Source organism: Acinonyx jubatus, chromosome D1 (assembly GCF_027475565.1).
Source record: "Acinonyx jubatus isolate Ajub_Pintada_27869175 chromosome D1, VMU_Ajub_asm_v1.0, whole genome shotgun sequence".
Taxonomy (NCBI): Eukaryota; Metazoa; Chordata; class Mammalia; order Carnivora; family Felidae; genus Acinonyx; species Acinonyx jubatus.
The window spans coordinates 43,142,434-43,163,931 of NC_069390.1; the positions used below are offsets into that span (position 1 = coordinate 43,142,434).

Below are 21,498 nucleotides of genomic sequence, written 5' to 3' on the forward strand. Positions count from 1 at the left end.
TGAGAGAGAGAAAGAGACAGAGAATGGGGGGTGGAGGGGCAGAGAGAGAGGGAGGCAGAGAATCTGAAGCAGGCTCCAGGCTCTGAGTTGTCAGCACAGAACCCGATGCAGGGCTCGAACTCACGAACTGTGAGATCATGATCTGAGCTGAAGTTGGACGCTTAACCGACTGAGCCACCCAGGCGCCCCAGATAATGTTTAATTTATAAAGTAGGCACAGTCAGAGATTCACAAAAGTAAATAAATAATAAAATAGAACAATCACAATAATATACTGTAATAAGTTATGTGAACATGGTCCCTTTCTCAACATATCTTATTGTATTGTTCCTACCCTTCTTATGAAGCTATGAGAGGATAAAATGCCTACGTGATTGAGGTGAATGACGTAGGCATTATGACATAGCATTAGGTGACTATTGACATTCCGACTATGGGTGAGAAGGAGGATCATCTGCTTCCAGACCAAGATGGACCACAGGTAACTGACACCCATGGGAAGGGAAACTGTGGATAAGGAGAGTGACTGTATAACCTTGCAGAAGTTTTCCGTATAACTTTGTTTACATGGTGAATCCACACTGCAATACAATCTATTTTATTATCTGCCTTTTCCTCCACGATATCTCATGTTATTCATCTACTACATCATTTGAACTTACCGGTTAATAGTGCAGTGTGTGGATGTATTATATTTCATTTAACCAATAACTGTTATTGTATATTTAGGTTCTTTCCAATTAAATGTTATCATCATAAAAATATGATAGCTAAATCTTTGCATATCTTTATGGTTGGTAATTTCCTTAGAATAAATTCCCAGAATCTGAGGGTCAAATATATGAATGTTTTGTTACCTAATCCAAATTGCCCCCCCAGAAAAATGTATATCAATTTGCCAATTCTACCAGCTTCTCCAGACCTTTACCAATACTGGACATTTCTGTTTTAAATCTTTGACTGCTTCCTAACACTTGAGAACATGAAAACAGAGCGATGCACTTTGGAGGGGCCCCATGGGGCACCCAAGGGTCACAGGCCGTGACTGTGAAAATGGATATGTTGATTTATTTAAGTGGACATGTGTTAGCATCACTTGAAAAGAAGGCATCAATATACCATATCATGTGATGATACTCCACCACACGATAGCACTACACAGACCCGGATATTACATACTGTGGAGTGCTGTCTCCCCAGCTGGAGAGCAGGGGACAAGACCTAAACCATATTTGTGTCTGCAACCTTCCAGAGCCTAGTGCAGAGACCTGTGCTCAGGTGATATCTCTGAATCTATTCTCTTCATTTCTGTCAATGGCAAGGTCATTGGAGGGTAAAGCATCCAGCCTGAGTTTCCCTGAGAAAAACTAGAAAGAGAGATGGCTTGGCTTAGGAGAGCAGGCATAGGGTTTGGATTTAGGAGTTCTAAGTTCATGTCTTGGGTCCTCTGATTATTTGTGGCAAATTCCTTAACCTCTCTAAATCTACTTGCCTATTCTGGAAAAAAAAAAAAAGACATCAATACTGATTCCACAAGGCCCAGATTAATTAATTAACGAGATAATACAAGTAAGGAGGCCTTGCAAATGGCAGCACTGTACTGATGTTCCTTGGACCATCATCATATCAAACACTTGGAGTTGTCGTATGGATGTCCCTCGCCAGGGCAAAAATGCAAATTCAGAATTAATTGCTACAAGCTTTTCTCTTCCTTCTAAAGATCCCAATAAATGTTCACGGTTAGGATGTTCGTGCAGACACATCTGAGTTGGAATCCAGGCTTTACTACTCATTGGGTTTATGATCTTGGGAAAGCAAACTAAATATTCCGAATCTCAAGTCTCCTGGACTATAAAATGTGGATGATAACAAAGCCAACTTCACAATGGAAATAATATACCCAGTGTGAGGACCAAAGGAGATAATATATACATAAGTGCCTGGCCCAGGCTGGAGGTACAGCAGGAACTCGAGAAATACCTCCTTTTCTCCAACAACTGTGGGTAGGACTCCCCTATAAGTCAACTTCAGCCTTCTATCTGTCATTTTTTGTTGTGTAATGTATCACCACAAACATATCATCTTTAAAAAGCAGCCATTCATTTAGCTCAAAATTCCATGGGTCACCACTTAGGCTGGGATCTGCTGGATGGTTCTTCCAGGGACCCATGGGGCTCATCCACACGAGCAGTGAGTGGCCTCACTCACATGTCTGGCAATTGGCTGTATATCAGTAGGGGCAAAGAATGTAACTGGGCCACTGGTCTCATCTTCTCACAGGCTGTTTGGGGCTCACACACATGAGAGTAAGTGCATATTTCCAAAAGTAGTAAGAGGGCAAGTCACCGTGCACAAGTTTGTTAATGCCAGTGTGGCCAAAGCCAGACACATGGCCAATCCCAGATTCAAATGGTAGAGAAACAGACTTCACCTTTGCATGGAAGAACCTCCAACGTCACATTGCATGGGTGCGTACATACTGGGATGGGAAGAATCGTGGCCATTTTTACAGCTACCTCAGAAGTGAGTGCTTCTTCCGTGGCTGTCTGTACCCTATGGCATTGCTCGCACAAAAAGTAAATCTCCTCCATGAATGTCAAAAAGTCTTCCATAACTTTGCCAGCATTCCCGCAAATCAGTGCCACGATGGTGCCATGATCTCCAGCCTAGAAGCTTGCAAGCAGGAGACAGAGACAAAAGAACAAATGCTTAAATTATCTGATGAATGTCAGATACATTAAACTAATTTATGTAATAATGTAAGCACAGTGATGTGAAGGTAATATGAGAGACATAAATTATACATTATTATTGTCAGTTCTAGCACTTATCTTAGTAGTGTGTCAAAATACATCCTGATACGTTAACATTTATAGAAATGAACAACAAGTGCTTGTGCTCAGGGATCTGGCAGTGAGAAGCTGGATGTCATTTGCATGTATGCACCCAGCCATCGTTGTCTTTCCAGGGAATGATAAGGTAAAAAAAGAGGGTGCCCAATGTTCTTGGCTCCCTTAGAGGGCCTTGGGCTCAAATCCGCCCGCCCCGGGCATGCATTTCAGAGTATGGTCAGCATGGAAAGCCATGGCCGAGCATGGTCTTGGGATCAGACTGACAAGCTTCTGGCTCTTTAATCCAAGTTGTCTCATCTCTCCAAACCAAAGTTTTCACATCTGTGAAATGGGAATGATAATTTTATCTTCAAAAGATTGCCATAAGGACAAAATGATAATATTTTGTTTTTCTTCTCACTGAGGTACCTCTTGGGTAATGGCAATAAGAGATGTATCTGAAGCAATGTTAAACATTGGGATTCCGAAGGAAAACCATCCTCCTTGTCTGGAGCACAGTTAACAACTGCCCGACCATAGTTTTGTTATTGTCTTTCCATCCGTAAGATACTGTCTGATGTCCCCCTTTCCCTGTTGTGTAATGGCCAAACTATAATTCTCTTGCCCAGAGTATAACACCAGAGTGTAACACTAATAGTAACCTCCTAGAGCTGGTGAGTTCTGCAGAGAACTGTGGATTAATCTTGGACATGTCCGGGGACTGGCCTCTAAGGCTGGTAAGATTCAGGGTCTGAATGACTCAGAAGTGTCCAGACATTAAAGGAGCCCATAAGCAGGACAACTCCTACAGGGAAATAAGGCCCTGGGGAGGGGAACCCAGCATACAGGGTCAGGCAGGTGGGCAACCATCCTCTGGGGTGATGACCCAAGGATGATGGCCCGTCCCAAGGGAGTCAAGGGTAGACCTCCATCTGAGCCAAAGCCAAGCTCTGAGCACAGACAACCCCAGGGGAGGGGAACTGAGTGAAAGAGCAGACAGAAGCTTTGTAGAGAGCTCCAGAGGGAGCACCATGTACAGCCCACAGAAGCTTATCATGTCTACCCAGTAGAGGTGAACCAAAGCCGTTTCAGTCCTGCCTGCCCAGTGTGCCTCTGGTCTTGATGCATAGGCAGGCTGAATCTACAGCAGGGACTCAAGGGCACTAAGCCCAGAAGTGGGAAGCTGGAGAAGAAGAATCTAGAGGTGGGGGAGCAGCGATGGCCCCGGGCCCCTGAAATCCATCTCCTTTCCTTTCTCCTTCCTTAAGAGCCCCACTGCCTGGCCCTACTATTCTTTCCACGGTTCAAACTCAGGGAAGTCCAGGTTCCCTTCTATACCTCTACTTCTCCATTCTGAACAGATGCCAAAAGTCCTGGCCACTTAGTCCATTCTCCTTCTGGACCAGCTGCCTCCCCAGGCTGGGACTAGGCCAAGGCAGGCAAGAAGCCCGAAGGGCAACATATAAGAAGGTGCTCTCCTTGGGTTTGTGTAGCTGCAGGCCCAGCACCTAAGGGAGTACCTTCTTCAGTAATGCATGCTGGCTTCTTGCCTCTGTGTGTATAATCCTGGGGTGGCTACAGTGAACATACCTGGAGGGCAATCTTCAGGGACACAGCTTGCTCTGCCCCAACAGGCCACGCTGGGAAGAGGAGAGCTACCCAGATCCCTGGTGGATAAGAACACCTTCTCTTGGCCTCTTATAGACCCTGGGGAAATAAGCAGAGATATTTATGCATATCCAGTCCTCCTCCTCCCCTGTCTGGGAGGCCCCCATGGCAACTCCATCACCCATGGAATAACAACCGACATCCTCAACTTGGCGTTCAAGGTCATTGCCTGTTCTACCTTTTAGTACACTCTTCTGTGACCACTTACGGTACTTATGGTATAGCTGGACTGGATGGTGAGCATCTCCAGGGCAAACATTACCTCCCCTCCCAGTGCCTGGCACATAGATATCTGATGAATTACTGGGTACCTGTTCTGTGCAGATGCTGTGTCAGTACAGAAATCACCACGGACCAAGGCCCTGCTTTCTTGGAGCTTATGCTCTGGTTGGGAGATACAAACAAAATACAGATTAAATACATAATACACCACATGATACATATGCTAAGAAGAAAATAGAGCCTGGCAAAGAGACAGTGAGACAGGGTGAGGGATACTGTTTTAAATATAATGCTCTTATTGGTAGAGAGGAGACCCCCTTTTGTTGAATGTATTCTGGTTGGTGCAGCCAGACCAACACATGACATTCAGCTACAGCAGGTAGCAGGTAGCAGGTGTCGGCAACAACAACCCCAGGCCAAGGATGGCCCCCATCTCCTGTTTTTGTACGTGAAGTTTTATTGGAACATAGCAATTCCCATTTGTTTACCTATTGTCTATGACTGTTTTCAGACTACAATGGCAGAGTTGCACAGTGGTGACAGAAACCGTACATCTTTTGCAGAAAAAGTTTGCTGACCTCTGAATTAGAGACTCATGCAATACAATGCATCATCAGTTGCAGATTACCATGTGAACAGACCCTAAATTCTATGGTAATGACTCTGTGTCATTCCCTTCCTCTGCAATAGGGATAGTGCTTTCTTCGACTCAATTTTCCTAGGCTCTGTGTTGGTACATGGACGCAGATCCCTCAGTTCCCGAGGGGGCGAGAAGGTGGAGGTGCCCAGAAAGCAGGCTTCAGCTGGTAGGGATGCCAATTCTCTTTTCATCTGATGTACAACCCCCCCGACACCCAACCAGCGATATCATTTTCCCCATCTCCCTGCAAAGCCAAGCAACTTTGCCCACCCATTTGCCATTCGACAAAGTCTTTTAAACAGATGACTTTTAATAAGTTAATCCATTCATTGTCTGGAGCTCTGAAAACTGACATAAAAGCACAATGACGCCTAATTAAACTTGTTCTGTGAAAACTAATTTGTCAAACCCAGAAGCACAGTTCATAGATAAATGCTAATATTTGAAAGTCAAATTAAAGTTGAAAAGGTTTGTAATAACAGTTAATTAACTCTTGTTTTGTTTTCCTTCACTGCAAACTGGAACCAACTGCATTGCGGGCGCCTCTTTAACATTTTGGACCACAAAGATAAAATTCAAAGCTTTGAGATACGCCTTTGATGTTGGTATTCTCTGCAGATTCGATATTATTTTAAGTCTCTTTGTTTAAAAATTCATTTTTATTATCCCTGCATGAAATGCATGGCAATTCCCCAAATAACGAGCCATCAGTGCAATTAACATCGTCGATCGACACCAGCGTCCTGATAATTAATACAGACGCGCTGCCTCCCCAGCGAGAACTGTGAGGGCTTGATTTTTCAGAGCAACTGTTCATTTACAGACTCAGCTTCAACCTAATGAAAATGGATTGTGAAACTTTAATGAACAAGACTTTGCTGTCATAATAATAAAGACTTTGAAACAACGCGGAGGCCTCCATAGCAAGCGTCTGGCGCCGTGCTTGTTGCTACGGTACGTCAAACCAATTAAGCCGTATGATGAATATTTACACCGAGGTTTTTTTCAACTCTATGACATAAGATAAACTCGTAAAAGTGAGCATTAATTCTGCATCAACAGCTTCTGACATTACATCGCAGCAAAGATGCATCTGCCCAGCCAAAAGGCTGCGTCTGCCCACCTCTGTTTTGTCTTAATAAATGTCAACAAAGGATTAGAATGCTCCGAAAATCCAATTTGCATGCACAGGTTGTGAATACAAGTGCAAAGAAAATATCTTCCTTGAGGTGCGTGCGTGTGTGTGTGTATGTGTGTGTGTGTGGCTGGTGGGTATGTGTATAATAGTACCCAGGTGGGCCTGATCCGTATGTTTGCATCTCTGTGCCTGGGGGAGTGTGTGTCTGCCTTATGCACATGGATGTGGGGGGGGGGGGAGTGGAGGAAGGTGTAACAGTGCATAAACTTGTTTGTGCCTATGTCATATTTGTGTACACACATCTTTGAGAATGTACATATTGGGATGATTTTCTGGGTTTGTTTGGGTTTCTATGACTATTCCTTGTATCCACTCAATGATTTTTATTAAGCATCTGTTATACTAGACAATGTGAAGTTACAGTGGTTACAACATCTTTCAAAGGCATCTTTACTCAGAGAACTATGGTCTGGTGGGGGACTCTACACATCAATTAGTATCCAATCACAATAAAGCACGTCAAGTGCTAAGATGGGAAAAGGGAAGAGTATGTTGGGTGCAAATAGCAAAGGCACAGAAGACAAATTAAGAGAAATTAGGACTTTCTGGATGGAAGAAGGGGAACTTAAACCGGACTCGAAGATAAGAAGTTAGCCAGGCAAAGACAGGGAGCCAGATGAAGAAAACACATCTGGGGACTTTGTGTATAAATATGTACTGCACTTATGGCAGCTGGATTTTGTCTAGGGTCTGTGTGCGTGCACCTGTGTGTGTGCTCGGACGCATGTACCTCTGTATGTCCAGGCCTCAGTGTCTGAGAATCCTAGCACTCCGTGGGGCAGGAAATATCTCAAAACCAGACACCGTTCCTCTGGATTAGAATGATGCAACACGAGAGCAAAGGGCCATGACTTTGGAAGGCTCAGGATTCAGTGACTCTGGATTCAAAGATCTGTTACCCCCATTTCTACTCTCACCCGAATTTGTAAGTCAAGCTGTCACGTACCCAGGACTGCCTGAGCTTTGTATTTACAGATGCACGGGACTTCCCAGAGGCTAATGGAAGATGGAGTTACCCCCTGATTTCACAAGCACAGTCGCGTAGCAATTTTCAGGTTGGGGATTTCCAAACAACCTTATCCTAGAAGGAAGAGTATCAGCCATAGGTGAGTCAACCATATTACAGTAACTTCTGAATCTAGCTGTATTTCAGCCATACACAATTGTGCACATGGGTATGGATACAAAAGCACAACTTCTGACACTACTGAGGTTAAAATAAAAATTCAAGAAGCTAACGCTTCGCCACAGCTGCCCCTGTGCTTCTGAGACAAGCTGTATCCAGGCAGTGCAAGACTCCGCAGTTTGTTTTCCACTTGGACAATAGGTCATAACTTACACTATGTGCATCCAGAGCACATCCAGTTTCAAGGGGAAAAGCAATCTAGATGGGAGCTGGACCAAAGAGCTGTCACAAACCCATGTACTTTATCCATGGGGAACCCCTTGTCTGGCATTTGGAAACTCATTTTACTCACAAAATTCCTGGACGTTCTGTTCCCAAACTTCTACTACTACTGCCTAGGCAGTCAACTAAAACTGTAAAGAAAGCTACTATTCACAGACACCTCACCAATCACGATGACGTCGAAGTTTGTTCTGGCTCCATTCATCATGGGGGCAAACAGTCCCACCCATTTTCCCAGGGGCATGTCTGAGCACTGGTTGGTGTTCCTAATGAACGACTTCAAGTCCCCAAGACAAGGTTAAATTGTACTGTTTCCTCGGGTGAAGAAAGATACAAAGATCTGCAGTTAAATACTTTTTTAAGGCTTTGAATAGTTAAAGGTTAGCCCTTGGCCATCCCGAAAGTTTAACTCTCCAGGTTCAGATTCACAAGCATATACTGAGTGCCAAGTAGGCATTAGGCTAGATATTTCCACTAGTTGATCTCATAGAGATCAAAATCCTAAGAAGCAGAATTTATTGCCCCTATTTTAGAGATGAGAACATTGAGGCAGGGAGGAGTTGGGTCGTAAAGGGCAGGGACACTTCTTTTGGTTCTCTTTCTACTTCTAAATACTTCATCCGGAGACATGAGGTCTTACAACAGATGCTTACAATGTCCCCGTACATGAATCAACAGGCAATGCCATCACTGTTTGGAGGGCTCTCTTCCCTTTGCGTTTATCCAAATCCTCTGTCAGCATCATGGTCCCAGTTTGGCCTCCCTTTGAGGAACAACAGAAATAGGTACTTCTTGAAGAAAGATATTAGTTTACTTGGAGTGACACGTCGGAGGACACAGAACCCCTTGACACACCTAAAGGGCTCGAGGAAAGGAAAGTGACATTTGTGCTTTCCCCTGTGTTCTCTCATTTAGTCTGAACCACCTCCTTGTAAATATGTGCATGTATAAAGCACATATTACAGAATTCATCTATGCTGTGCCAGTCACCACACAAGCATTATCTCTACTATTCATGATGCAGCAAGTGGGTAACAGGACCCCAAGAAATCTGAGGGGCTGAGAGGTTTAGAAAGCTGCCCAAAGTTATAAAACATGAGTGGTAGGGTTGGGATTTGAGTGGAGGCGGTCTGACTCAAAGCCCAGTATTCTTTCCCTTACGTTATGCCCCCTCTGAGAATAAGCCCCGTGGTCCAAAGGGGCCAAGCCTGTCACTTCTGTGAAGGTCCCTCCAGTTTAGGGTTCATGATACAGAAAAAAAGATTGATTTTGTCTTATCAGGGCTAGGGGGGCAGTTCAGCTCCCTGAGACTGGACTTTCCTGAATCTTATAAGGTGTAGGGAGAAAACCTGGTTCTGTGCCTCCTGAAGGCAAGAGGGCCTCATCACTTAGCCTGAGAGACTTAGGCCAGAGACTTCCAAGGATCTCTGTACCTTAAGCCTCATCTTGTCCAACCTCTTTGCAATATCCCAGGGGCCTTTATTGAAAAACTATCAGTGTCTTCAGATATGTCTCAATGAAGTCCATTCTATCGTTATACAGAGTTTTTCTACAGAATGAAACTAGAGCTAAAATCTGTCTCTAGAGTTTCCACCCACTTGTCCAACATCAAGCCCTTCCTCTGTGGGTCCTCTTCTCCATTCAGAGAGTAGAAGCAGTAAGGACACATGCTCCTTTTCAGGATGCATACCCGGGGTCTGTCGGTGGCTTCCATTCTCCTCAATGAGCTTCCGTGGGTCTCCGACTTGCAGACTGCCAGACAGACTGGCACCGAGCCCTTGGATGATCGAGCAGCCCTCTCTGCAGTTAGGCTGAAGGAAGGGTGTGTGCTCTGGTCAAGCTCCAGCCTCTATAGCCTCTGACTATCAGACCTTCTGAGAAAGCCCCCTCCCATCAGACATCCCAAAGGCCTCCTCTCCATCCTCAACATCAGAGTCCCAGACCCTTGTGAGTCAGCACCCCTAGGAGCCTAAATCTCTGTTAAGTGCTTGGCAAAGTGCCTGGGGAGGAGTGCCCACTGAGTATATGGTTCTATTATTACTATTATCAGTGTTGGTACCTGGCAACAGTATCTCAGGGTATTTAGCAGGAGCAGGAACTAAGGCTCACAAAACATAAATGGTGCTGATAAAAGAAATCTGGGTTCTCATCACAGTTCCACCATTCAAGATGAGAAGGAAGAGGAGGAGGAGGAAGAGAAAGATTTTTATACTAAGGGCCACAAGAGCAAGCACCAATTCTTCCATGCTTAGAACCACCAGACGCATTGAATTGAACACGTGCAACTACCCTGTGAGGTGGGTGCTATTATTTACTCCCATTTTATAGATGAGGAAACCAAAGCTTTGAGAGTTAGACACCTTGACAAGGTCACGTAGCAGGTAAGCGATGGGATTCGAATCTTGGTAGCCCAAGAGTCCCTAAGCCCCTGCTATTAACCATTATGGAATATTTTCCTGTCACTAACTTGCAGTGTGAGTTTGGGCAAGACACTTCCCCTCCCTGGGTCTCGATTCCCCCTTGCCCTGGGTTTTCATACTCCAGTAGGCCAAAGAATTGACTTGCGAAAGGCAGCAGAGGTTCCTGGAGAAGCCGAATCTCCCTCACTGGGTGCGCCAAACTCCACCTTCCTGCATCTGAATTCCCTCCTGGCTGCCAGGGCAGCTCTCAGACTCATCTGAACATGCAAATCAGAATTAATTATTCAAGACTGGGTCTACTTTGCATACCAATTCCATTTTCTTCTGTGTGGGAAGGTTCTCACCCCTTTTAACAGTTTAGAATAATGTGCATCAGACCTCAAAAATGAAAACAAAAGTTAAAAAAAAAAAAACTGGAGGAAGAGGGATAAATTGGTTTCTTTTGCTGGTTGCTCCCCCTGGCCGGGGATGGGCAGGGCTGGCTGGAAACCAGAAGGACAGAGGAGCCTGCAGGCTGGGATGCTCTCTGCCATTAATGGTGGACAAAGGGCTCGTGAATTTCCTGATCATGTATACCTTTGAGAATCTATGGAGTCTCTCTTCCGAAAACAAAAAAGGTGCAAATCTACAAAATGTGGTCTACAACCACAGAGTGTACCCTGAGAATGCTCAGCCCTGAACCCCTTGTTAGGAAGACAGGAATGGCTCAAATCAGAAATATTGTGGAGAGGAAGGCCCATGGGGTTCCTGGGTGTACAGGTGCATCAGTAAGACTTAAGGAAAGATGCCAGAGACATTGGCCCCCACATAGTCCAATATAGTTTACCTGAGATGCTTAAAGACCCTTGGGTCCTTCTCTGAGACCAAAGTGAACAAGGCCCATTTCAAGGCACCAAAGCCTTGGCTGGCTAATGCAAGAGTATGTACTTAAAGGAAGATATCTTCAGGGGCCCTGAGTGGCTCAGTGGGTTAAGTGCCCAACTCTTGATTTCCACTCGGTCATGATCTCATGATCTGTGAGTTCAAGCCCTGCACCGGGTTCCATGCTGACTGTGTGGAGTCCGCTTGGGATTCTCTCTCTCTCTGTCCCTCCCCTGCGTGTGCTTGCTCTCTCTCAAAATAAATAAATAAACATAAAAAAAGACACATACCTTCAACCACATTTCCACAGAAGATGTAAAAATATTATTTCTAAATTATACTATTTCATTTGATCACAACTCTAAAAGTCACCACACAGAAACGAAGATGAGAGGAAAAGAAGTACAATTTGCATGGAAGTTATCGTTGAGTGTAACCATAGGTAATCTTTTTTCTTTTTGCTGATTTGCTACATTTTTTCTCTTTATTTTCTACAATAAAAAGTGTTGCCTCATGAAGGAAAACACATAAAGTTTACACTAAAAGTTACAAAGGAAGACCAAAGATTAATAGTCTCTGCCCATGGGGACAAGTGGACTGTATCACGGTATTAACAAATAAATAATAAAAGGCGGGTTAACTTGTAGGAATGGCCATGATGGCCTGAATGCGGGCAGAGGAGAGAAAGCAGGTCGGAGGAGAAAGAGAAGGATGAACCGAAAGCTCATAGAGAGGCAGAGAGAGCAGCGCCTATGCTGGCAATCCTCCCCATGAAAAAGAGAGAGAGCGAAAAAAAATCCCACCCTGGCTTCTGACTCCCTCAGGGGATCCTGCTGAGTTCTGTGACACAGATTTAATCTTTCCACACAATCCTCTCCTTGCCTAGGCAGGCTTAAGTGGGCTTGGTCTCACGTAACCAAATAGCACTGAAGACAGCTTGAGGCCAAACAGAATAAGAGTGTCTACTCTGTGACCAGGTGTCTGTGACATCCGGGTGAGTGTGGGTGACATCTGAGAAATTATGTGTAACATCTGCATGGGTGTGTTTGTGTAACAGGCCAAGTGTGTGTAACATCCAAGCGTTTGTGACATGTTGAGAGAGTGTGTGTGTGAGATCAAAGTAAGTGTATGTAGCCCTGGAATAAGTATGCATAGTTAGCTGGAGTCAATAAATGTTTAAATCTGTGACCTGTCAGTTGTAATTTCTATCAATTTCCCCTCCACAATCTGGGCTTACACTCAGCCCGAGGGTCTCATCTTTGCAAATCTCACCTGGGGCCGGGGCAGACGTTCTCTGGATGCTTTTCTGCCAGGGTCCACAGGCCTGCAGAGAGAAGGGCAGCCAGTCACGTTCACCCCCTCCCTGCTCCTTGGGCGATGTCAGCTGACTCTCCACAACCCCTTTGGAAAGCTGATGTTCAGGGCCAGGGGGCAGTTCCCCCTTGATCGTAGCATCAGGGCAGGATCTCATCCAATGCTCAAAGCAAACTTCAGGGGTAGTCAAGACAGAGATAATGATTCCTCCATCACAGACAAGTAAAACTGAGGTCCACGGTGATCAAAAGGCTCGTCCAAGTCACATGGGTTAGGAGCAGTGAAGATTTGAACTCAATTCTCTTGACCCCACAGCCTGTGTTTTTCCCAAAATGTCACACTCCTCCCAGCTAGACCCAGCCCTAATCTGGTCTCTGTTCACTTCCTGTCTCCCATCAAGAGCCCCCCAAGACAGGCATCTGCTTCAACAGCAGGAGTGACATCAGACCCCACTTGCCAGTGGCTTTGAGCCCACAAGTGTAGGGATTGACACAGGGAAAACGGACACTGAGCCTAAAACTGTGCAAACTTACACCTGAGCAGTGCTGGGAAGGCAGATTCATTCTGCTGGTTTCCTGGCATTGATCTTCCTTGGAGTACTGATGACATAGAATTGCTACATCATAAAGCCCCACTAAAAATGGTTTGCCAAGGCTGAAGCAGAATCCAGAAAGTCCAGGAGATTTGGCCTGGTTGAACGCTTCCTGTAACGGGGGTATGTTTCTAAAGCTCTACTGTAGCAGCATCCAAAGGGTGCTAGAAAGGCATCTCACTTGGCCAAGGCCTAGAAGAAGAATGTATTATTTCACTAGGTGCCAAGGCTACTAGGCTGTGTGGCCCTGGGGGGCTGGCCTTGTTCCGTGCTGCTTCCTTCCCGATGAGACCGGCCCAGCCTGTGAGGGCTATCTGCAGTAACCAGTGAAATTGTGTGGTTAACTCCTATCCCAACCTTAAACGATGTCTGCCTTTCCAAGAAGTGAATTCCTGGGCTTGAAATTCCAATGGGATGTGCCATCTAGAGGGAAACCTCTGTTTCCAACCCCCTCCCCACCCGGGGATCAGACAGAACATTACCTTTCCTTGACGCCTCACTGTGAACAAAGCCATCAGAGCCTTTCTTGAGAGCAGGATTTTATGGGAAGCACGTGGGGAGCATAGAAGGGACCCGGCTGAGTTCGGGGAGAGGTGGAGAATGTGTAAATGCAAAGACAGTGAGCTAAAGTCCAGAAAACTGTACCGATGCTGCAATTTGCAGAAGGCCTATCCGCTCACGCCCCAAGTGGAGATCCTTGTGTCTGAGCACCAATGAAATGACCGCTGCATGTTTCACATGCGGTGCTGTGGGCACTTCATATCCATGACCTCTCTTAATTTCTTTTCCTTCAGGTCTTGGGCTCACTAGTTTGCACCAATAAAGGAATTCATGGGCTGAAAGATGAACAAAATGGCTAAGATAGACGGGCGAGATAGCGACTCAATAAAAAGGAAGAGAATGGCCCAGGGGTGCCCCTGACGTTAGTTTTGAAAACATTTTCTGCCCATATTCTCCATAAACTATTTTCAGTGGATCAATTTTTATCCTGGTTGTCTTTTCCCTACTCGGCTAGGAAACCGTCGCATGAAAAAATGGTAGATTTCTGTTAGAAATAGAAGGCGAAATCACAAGCACCACTATTAATGAGGTGATTTAAAAATATATATATTCAATCAAGAGTAATTGGGGCTGAGCATAGTAAGTCATGGAAAATTATAAGCTCTGCCCACTCTAGGGCATGACTGGCTATTAAAATCTTTTTCACACCATTGCCTACAAAAAGCAGCTGGGCATCATGCCACTGGGAAGGTGGCAGCAGAATGGCCTCATTCCCTAAACAGGCTTGCAAAAAAGAGGACAATCAGTTGGATTGCTGAATCAAACTTAACCCTTCTTATGCCACGTCAAGTGGATTTTTGACAAAGAGCAGTCAAGAGTTAACGCTTCGAGAGTGAGCTAGGCAATGGCTTTTCATGTGAGAAACATTTGTTGAATGTGCTCATTGAATACCCCCATGCCCTTTCCATCCTAGTAATCCCACTTCCTTTCATTGTCAAAACAAATAGACGTATCCCATCTTAGTCTCCTTTCTTCATAAAGGCTGGAACTGGAGTTCAGAGAAGCCAGGGTGCAGCCCAAGATCACATAGTCAATCTGTGCCACGCTGAACTTGTATATTTTGATTCTGCCCCGACAGCTGTTCTCGTTACCCACAGACACCCTGCTTCCTTGTTCTGCATCCCCAGCCATGGGTCGATAAAGACCAACAAACTTCAGTCACCCAGAACTCCTGGTATTTTCTTTAATGTTCCCCATTTTAGTTAGAATTAAAGAGAAAACCCTTCCAATTCCACCTTGGGACTTGATAAATTTGGAATTATGTCTGGGTATCTTTTCCGTATTCGCCTGTACAAAGAACATGGCGAATTAGAGTCTTTCTAGGAAGGAAATACTTGCACGAATAATCCTCTTTGAACATATTTCTCACCACCCAGGACTATGAGTGGTTGGAGTCCCTGAATCCCTGGAGGTCCAAGTTCCCTTAACTGGCCCCTGCCTTCCTGCCCCTCCTTCCTTTTGCTCCCCTTCCATATTACAGCCTAAGACCCAGAAAGAGGCAGGGACTTGGCTGACTTAAATATGGGCTGATCCTAGCATGTACCTTTTCTTTCTTGCTAATAAATCCATCAGATGAGGCTGCTTCACTGTGTTGTACTCCATATTTTTAAAATAAGCAGAAGGAAAACAAAAATTCTATTTCAATGAAGAGTTTAATTAGCTGGGATCTGTTTTGTCAAGGTTAGAGGTCATGCTGGATGACGGAAAGAACTCCTAACCAAGAGTTGGTTAACAAAGGTTGTAGCCTCAAATTCACTATTACAGGTGTAACCATGGGACATTTATTTAACCTCTCTGAGTATCAGTATCTTCAACTTCAGGTGGAACTAATGATACTTACCTACTTTGCAAGATGGTTGTGAAGCTCATATAACGAGTATGAAAGTATTTGGAACATTGAGATGGGCCTTGTGCTTGTGACTTGGCCCAATAGAATCCAAACCTCTGATACATGTAACTGAAGCACTACCAGGACCATAAATGGAATAGCATGAAAAGAGCAAAGGCTTTGAGATCAGACTGGTGCTGGTTCAAATGTTGAAACTACCACTCGCTAGTTGAATGCCCATGAACAAATTAATTATGCCTGTGGAGTCTTACTTTTGAAAAACTAAGCAATTGAAAAAAGCAATGCTTTTTTCACTGAGTTCTGAAAAGGATGACAATGGTGTGCCGGTAAATGTTTAACAACCAGCCCTCCGAACTCAAAAAGCCCTGGCTGATAGGCTCCCGCAGTGTAAATACTCTCACCCCAGCCGCTTCAAGTTGCCAACATGGCGTCGCTGGATGCCGAATGCGTCCGCTTGGCTCTTGCAAGCCAGCCTGAGCCAGCGCCAGCCCACCTCTCATATTAGATGAGTTAATGAATGTGAAGACCCAGGACAGCTTTCCCATTTACCAGAAAAATCACAAATGTACATTGGCTTTATTTTGCTTGGGCCCTGTCTTCCAAGTCCCAGAATTTGAGGCAGACACTGAGGTGAGCTGCGGAGGGGAAATCAGTAAGTACTTTCATTCCTGGAATAAAGGAAATGGAGATGATAACTGGAGGGAAGGAGCATCCTGGTGCTGAGGTGAGAACCAGGTACCAGAGGAAGATAACCAGCAGGAGAAAGAGGTCTCCTTCCTCCAAGCCCTGGATACAGTGAAGGACTGGAATTCATACCCAGACTAGCCTTGGTATCACCCAGATCTTGTTCATTCCACCATCACCTAGGTAACCGGGGCAGTGTGGGCTTAGTTGCCTGGCAACAATGCCCATCTCTCTACTCCTGTACACACCCTCAGGCCCTCACCCCTGTGACATTCCCTCCCCCCAGGCCACTGCCTGTCCCAGCAACACCACTCTCTACTGCCACTCCAAGCCCCTGGCTAAGCCAGTCCCAGGGCCCCCTTAACTGGAGTACACCTGCCCAGAAATCCGTAAATCTGCTAGTTCTCCTAGAAGAAAAGCACCAGAGACGAAGAGTCCAGATCAAGAGCCAGGGGCCTTAGAGTCCAGTCTCAGCTCCACAGAGGACCAGCTGCTGCAAGACCTCGGGCAGGTTACTTGACTTCTCCGAGTTTTTGTTTCTTCATCCCCCAAATGGAGATTTCCCTCTCATCTGCACAATCGGGATTTTCCTTCATCTGCAAAATGAGGGATTACAACACTTGCTAGGCCAATCCACACAGTTATCCTCGGCCCGTGTGTGAAGAGTCCTCTGACGCACATCGAGTGCAAGGGGAGATGAGGTGATTATTATAATCGCCTGCAATGCTGGCATTACATGGGCTTCCAGCCTCTCCAGAGTTCCCCAAAGCTAGGCTGAGGCCTTGGCACCAGGAAACCAAGGGATGAGTGAAGCCGAACCTCTTCCAGGACAAAGCAGGTGACATGTTCTAATGGATTCTGAAGAGGGTTTGTGTTCCTGCCCTTAACCAGTGTAGCGCCATTTGTACAGGCGGCCCGGAAGCCCGCCCAACAGCTCGGGCTCTCCGAGAGGAAAATTGGCAGCTCCGGGAAGTGAGCAGCTCTCAGGTCGGACTTGATTAGGGACCAATTTGGGCCTGTTAGCCGAGCCTCCAGTATCATCTCAGCCAATTACTGGCCCAGCCTGGCCTGCAGCTGGCTGTTCCTTCCAAGCTGGACACTTTTATTTCCAGCAGAGCTCTCCCTGCGCCTGAGGCAAGAGACCGGGGTGACTGTAGCCCATTAACAAGATGGAGAGAGAAATAACTCACTCTGTTAAGGTAACGGTGTGGGTGGGGCTGGAGCTGGAGCTTTAATTAAAAAAAAAAAAAAAAAAGCCCTCAATAAACAGTCTTGTGCCTCGCGTGTAATAAGTATGGGAATTTATAAACTCTCCCAGCTACGGGGCTCTGATGGCTATTAAACCTCACGTCTGGCAGAGGAATTTTGGCCTTATGGGCAAACTGTGTTCTTCACCCCTGCCAAGCCAAACAGGCTGGCAACAGGAGGGAGGTGGGTGGGATCCTCTGAGACTGCCCCCCAACCCTTCAAGAGCTTCTGGGGTCAGGCTATCCCCCAAATTGTGCTGGCCCTCAGGAAAGCCAGAATCTGTCAAAAGGCTCTCCTATCCTGCCCCTTCCCCTGCCTCTGCAGGAACCTGGAACTCATTCCTGCCTCCCTCCAGCTAAGGCATTGCTCCCAGGAATGCAAACAAGAAGGGTCAAACTCAGAATAATGGGTTCGTTGCCCGCCCCCACTACCCAGAGCTGGTGCGACCTTGTATATTTAACAATCCTCACCATGGCATTCAAAGTACCCCACACCATCCAACGCTTTCTTACCATTCCCTGCCACTCTGCTTCTGACTTATCCTTCATGCGCTCATCGTACTGTCTCTTGCCTTTGGACCTCTGCTCTTGCTGTTCCTTCGGCCTCAAGACCTACTTCCTCCTATGCTTGCTTGGCATAGCGTGGTCTTACAGGGTGGACCCTCAGGCCAACCTAGACTTGGAATCCCCACTCACCAGCTGTTTCACCTTGGGTGTAAGTTTAGCCTATTTAATACCTCAACCTCTCCAATGATGAAATGGAGATTATGACACCTACATCACAGGGCAACTGTAAAGATTGAGAACGTGTGTGTGTGTGTGTGTGTGTGTGTGTTGTGTTTGGCACACAGTATGCATTCCATAGCTATTTGTTGCTGTAGAAGTCGGCAAACTATGGCCTGCAGGCTGATTCCATCTTCTTGTTTATGTATGAATAAATAAAGTTTTATTGGAGCACAGCGTCGGCCACACCCATTTGCTCATATATTGTCTATGACTTCTCCCTGCTACAGTGGCAGGGTTGAGCAGTTGTGATAGCAGCTGTATGGCCCCCAAAGCCCAAATAATATACTATCTGCCGCCTTACAGAACAATTGTGCTGAGTCCTTCTTTAACAGCTAATGAAGATGCTGACTCTAACTCCCTCCCCACACACACACACAACCCCAGGCTGCATCCTTTCTGTGCTTACGGCCACCCCTCCTTTTCCCTTTACACGCTTAGCATTGCCATGTTCTGCTGGGGTGTCTGCCTCCACCAGTGGACTGTGAGCCCTTCGAGGGAAGGAGCCACTTTGTCTTCATTTGTTTTTCTCCCACGGTCATACTGAACAAATTATGAATAACGGATGAACGAGGAAGTGACCATTCCTTGAGCCCCAGAGAGACTCAAACACAAGGCCGGTTAGCTGAACAATGCCGCCCATTTGGGATGAAGCAGACCCAGCTTACTGAGTTGGGGCTGCTGGACATTTACAGAAAAAACCTTAGCCTTGTCGGATTTTTCTCCATGCTTTCCCAAGACAGAGCCATTTCCAATTTAAAAAGCGTCAAAAACATGAGGCAGTGAGGGAGAAGAAAGAAGCACCTTGATATCCACACAGAAGTTTTCAGTATTATTAGTGCTAAGTGTTACAAACGCTCATTTTTCCTTCTTCATCACCCTTAGCTAACCTTAGTAGAGTGCTAGTTATTCACATGAGGTTTGAGGGAGTGGGTGGTGATGAGGCAGGAAGGGAGCTGGCGACCCAAGAAACACAATGGGAAATTAACACTGGGATGATGTTATTACGGCAATTGCCGAGTCGTAAGTAGGCTAAGCAAATAGAAAGTTGGTCAAGTCTGAGGTTTTCTAGAACTTTCTTCCGCCTAGACTTTAGTCAAGAAAAGGGGAATATCTAAGCTTAAAGATAAAAGTGTTAGGAGAAAAGATGCTATGACCTTGATGAACACATTCAGACAAGCAGACACTACTAGTTCACAGCCTTGAAAGAAATTATTCCTTTGACACCAGATATGGAAAATTCTCTATGCCTCATAGAGGGAAGGAGGGGATTTAGTGGGGGAACTAAATACACGGGGAAACAAATACAGATAAAAAAGAAGCCTCCGTCCCTGCCTTCAGGGAGTCCATCGTCTAATGAGAGGTTAAAACCAGTAGGACTGTAATCGTCCTTATAAACCTGAGTGAAAACCCAACCGACAATGTGTACAATGAACCCCAGAGACTCAATCAGTTCCTATTACTGTGAAATCTCAGGTTAACCAAAGATTCCCAGCCAGTGACGCACTGACTGTAAGCAATATTTGAAACAATAAAACCTCCTGTAACAGGAAAAGAATTCAAAGAAGCCCTTGGGATCTTTGTAAAAAGGTTTGGCCTATTTAAACACTTGCTGCATAATTGAGTACTCCAGCACACTGGGCAAAAGATTAGGTGAGATGTAACTTTGACAAAGTTACCAAGAGGACCAAGGGCAGCAAAAATCCCAGAACTGAAAGGCACCACAAAGTCAGTATCTTCTCCTTTGGATTCCTTGAGACGTTTCTAGATATTTTACCTAGAAATTGTCACATAGGTGTTTTTACACTAGAATAATTTGTGTGTTCTTATGTAGTATGACTCTTAGAAAGGAATAGACTTATGGCATTTCTAAACATCTTACATGTGTTTGATCAGGAAACATGTTTTCTAGACTACCATCCTGCTCTCATGCTCTGTGTGGACAATGATCAAGGTGTTGATAGTATTGTGAGCTTTTTGAGTAAAGAGTGACTCATCTCTTTTGGTATTGCTGGTGCCCAGGACATACCCTGGCCATAACCTGGTACTTTCTAACATTAGAAATGTTAGTGGCTTGGAACCAGCCTATGGTCAAGAAGCTGATGTTCTGAGCTTAAGTCACAGATATATCATAGCCCCAGGCCACCATCGACTTTCTGTAGCACAGAGAAGGCACAGGGAAGTTCAAAATAGCTTCTCCAATCTCCAGACTCCAATGGAACTCAGTTTAGAACAAAATGTTTCCCAAAAACTTATATAGCTTGTCCCATCAGCGTCCAGTAAAGGCTACTCATCCTTAAGAGATTATTGAGTCAGATTCTTCTGAAATGGCCAGGGCCCACAGACCCTCTCCAGCTCACAACTCCCCAGAAGTAGCCATTACACAAGGAGAGTGTCATGTGTCAACTTCATCCGAAGTTAGCAGATTTTCTTGACTGCTAACACTTTAGAGAATGTTTTAGCAGAAATACTTGGGGCAGATATAAATAAGTTTCTAATAATCTCATTAACAAATTTCTATAACATTCTTACTATCAAGTGCCTGGAGATCATAGAAATTATTTTATTGGCTACATTAATTTCCTCTTGAAACCTCTCAACATATCAATTTGAAATACATCGTCTGAATTCTGCAGTTTCATTTCAATATGTTAATAATCATAGGTAAACAAACCCAAGGCTGAAATTGTCTACAAAGAATGGAGGGCAGCTTGTTGGATGTTCACAAACACAATGTAGGATAATTATACACTAAAACACTTAAACTTGCTAGCACACAGAAAATTTACAAAGATCAATTGCTCGTAAAAAAAAAAAAAAAAGAAAAAGAAAAAAATTAATCAAATGAGAGAGTTATCTAGCAAATGGTTAGAAAACTTGATGGGAATTCCTTTGATAACACCATTTTGATTTGATTAGTTGTACTATTTTTATATCTTTAGTAAAGAGAATTTGATTATACCGTTGAGCTCCTTTTCTGCAGAAATATTACAAAGCCATTAGTGGCTCAGAAGTGTAGAAGGAGGATTCAAATACATTTTTAAAATTACAACCTACTCCGCTCTCTTCTCCTTGTTTTCTTTTTTTCTTTTTTTCAAGTGATATTAGTTTGTGAAGGCTGCCATAACACATCACCACAGACTGGGTGAGACATTTATTTTCTCACAGTTCCGGAGGCCAGAAGTCAGTAATCAAAATATTGGCAGGGTCGCTTACTTCT

The 21,498-nt window shown here is 45.0% G+C and overlaps 1 long non-coding RNA gene across 1 annotated transcript; it reads right to left on the bottom strand.

Moving 5' to 3' along the window:
- Positions 1-2,100: 2,100 nt before the first annotated feature.
- On the bottom strand, positions 2,101-13,141 carry LOC113603499 (uncharacterized). Its single transcript, XR_003425101.2, has 5 exons — positions 13,096-13,141; positions 12,521-12,572; positions 4,811-4,883; positions 4,422-4,538; positions 2,101-2,673 (listed from the first exon to the last, which is right to left on the bottom strand). It is a non-coding gene; the product is annotated as an uncharacterized LOC113603499 (long non-coding RNA).
- Positions 13,142-21,498: the final 8,357 nt, after the last annotated feature.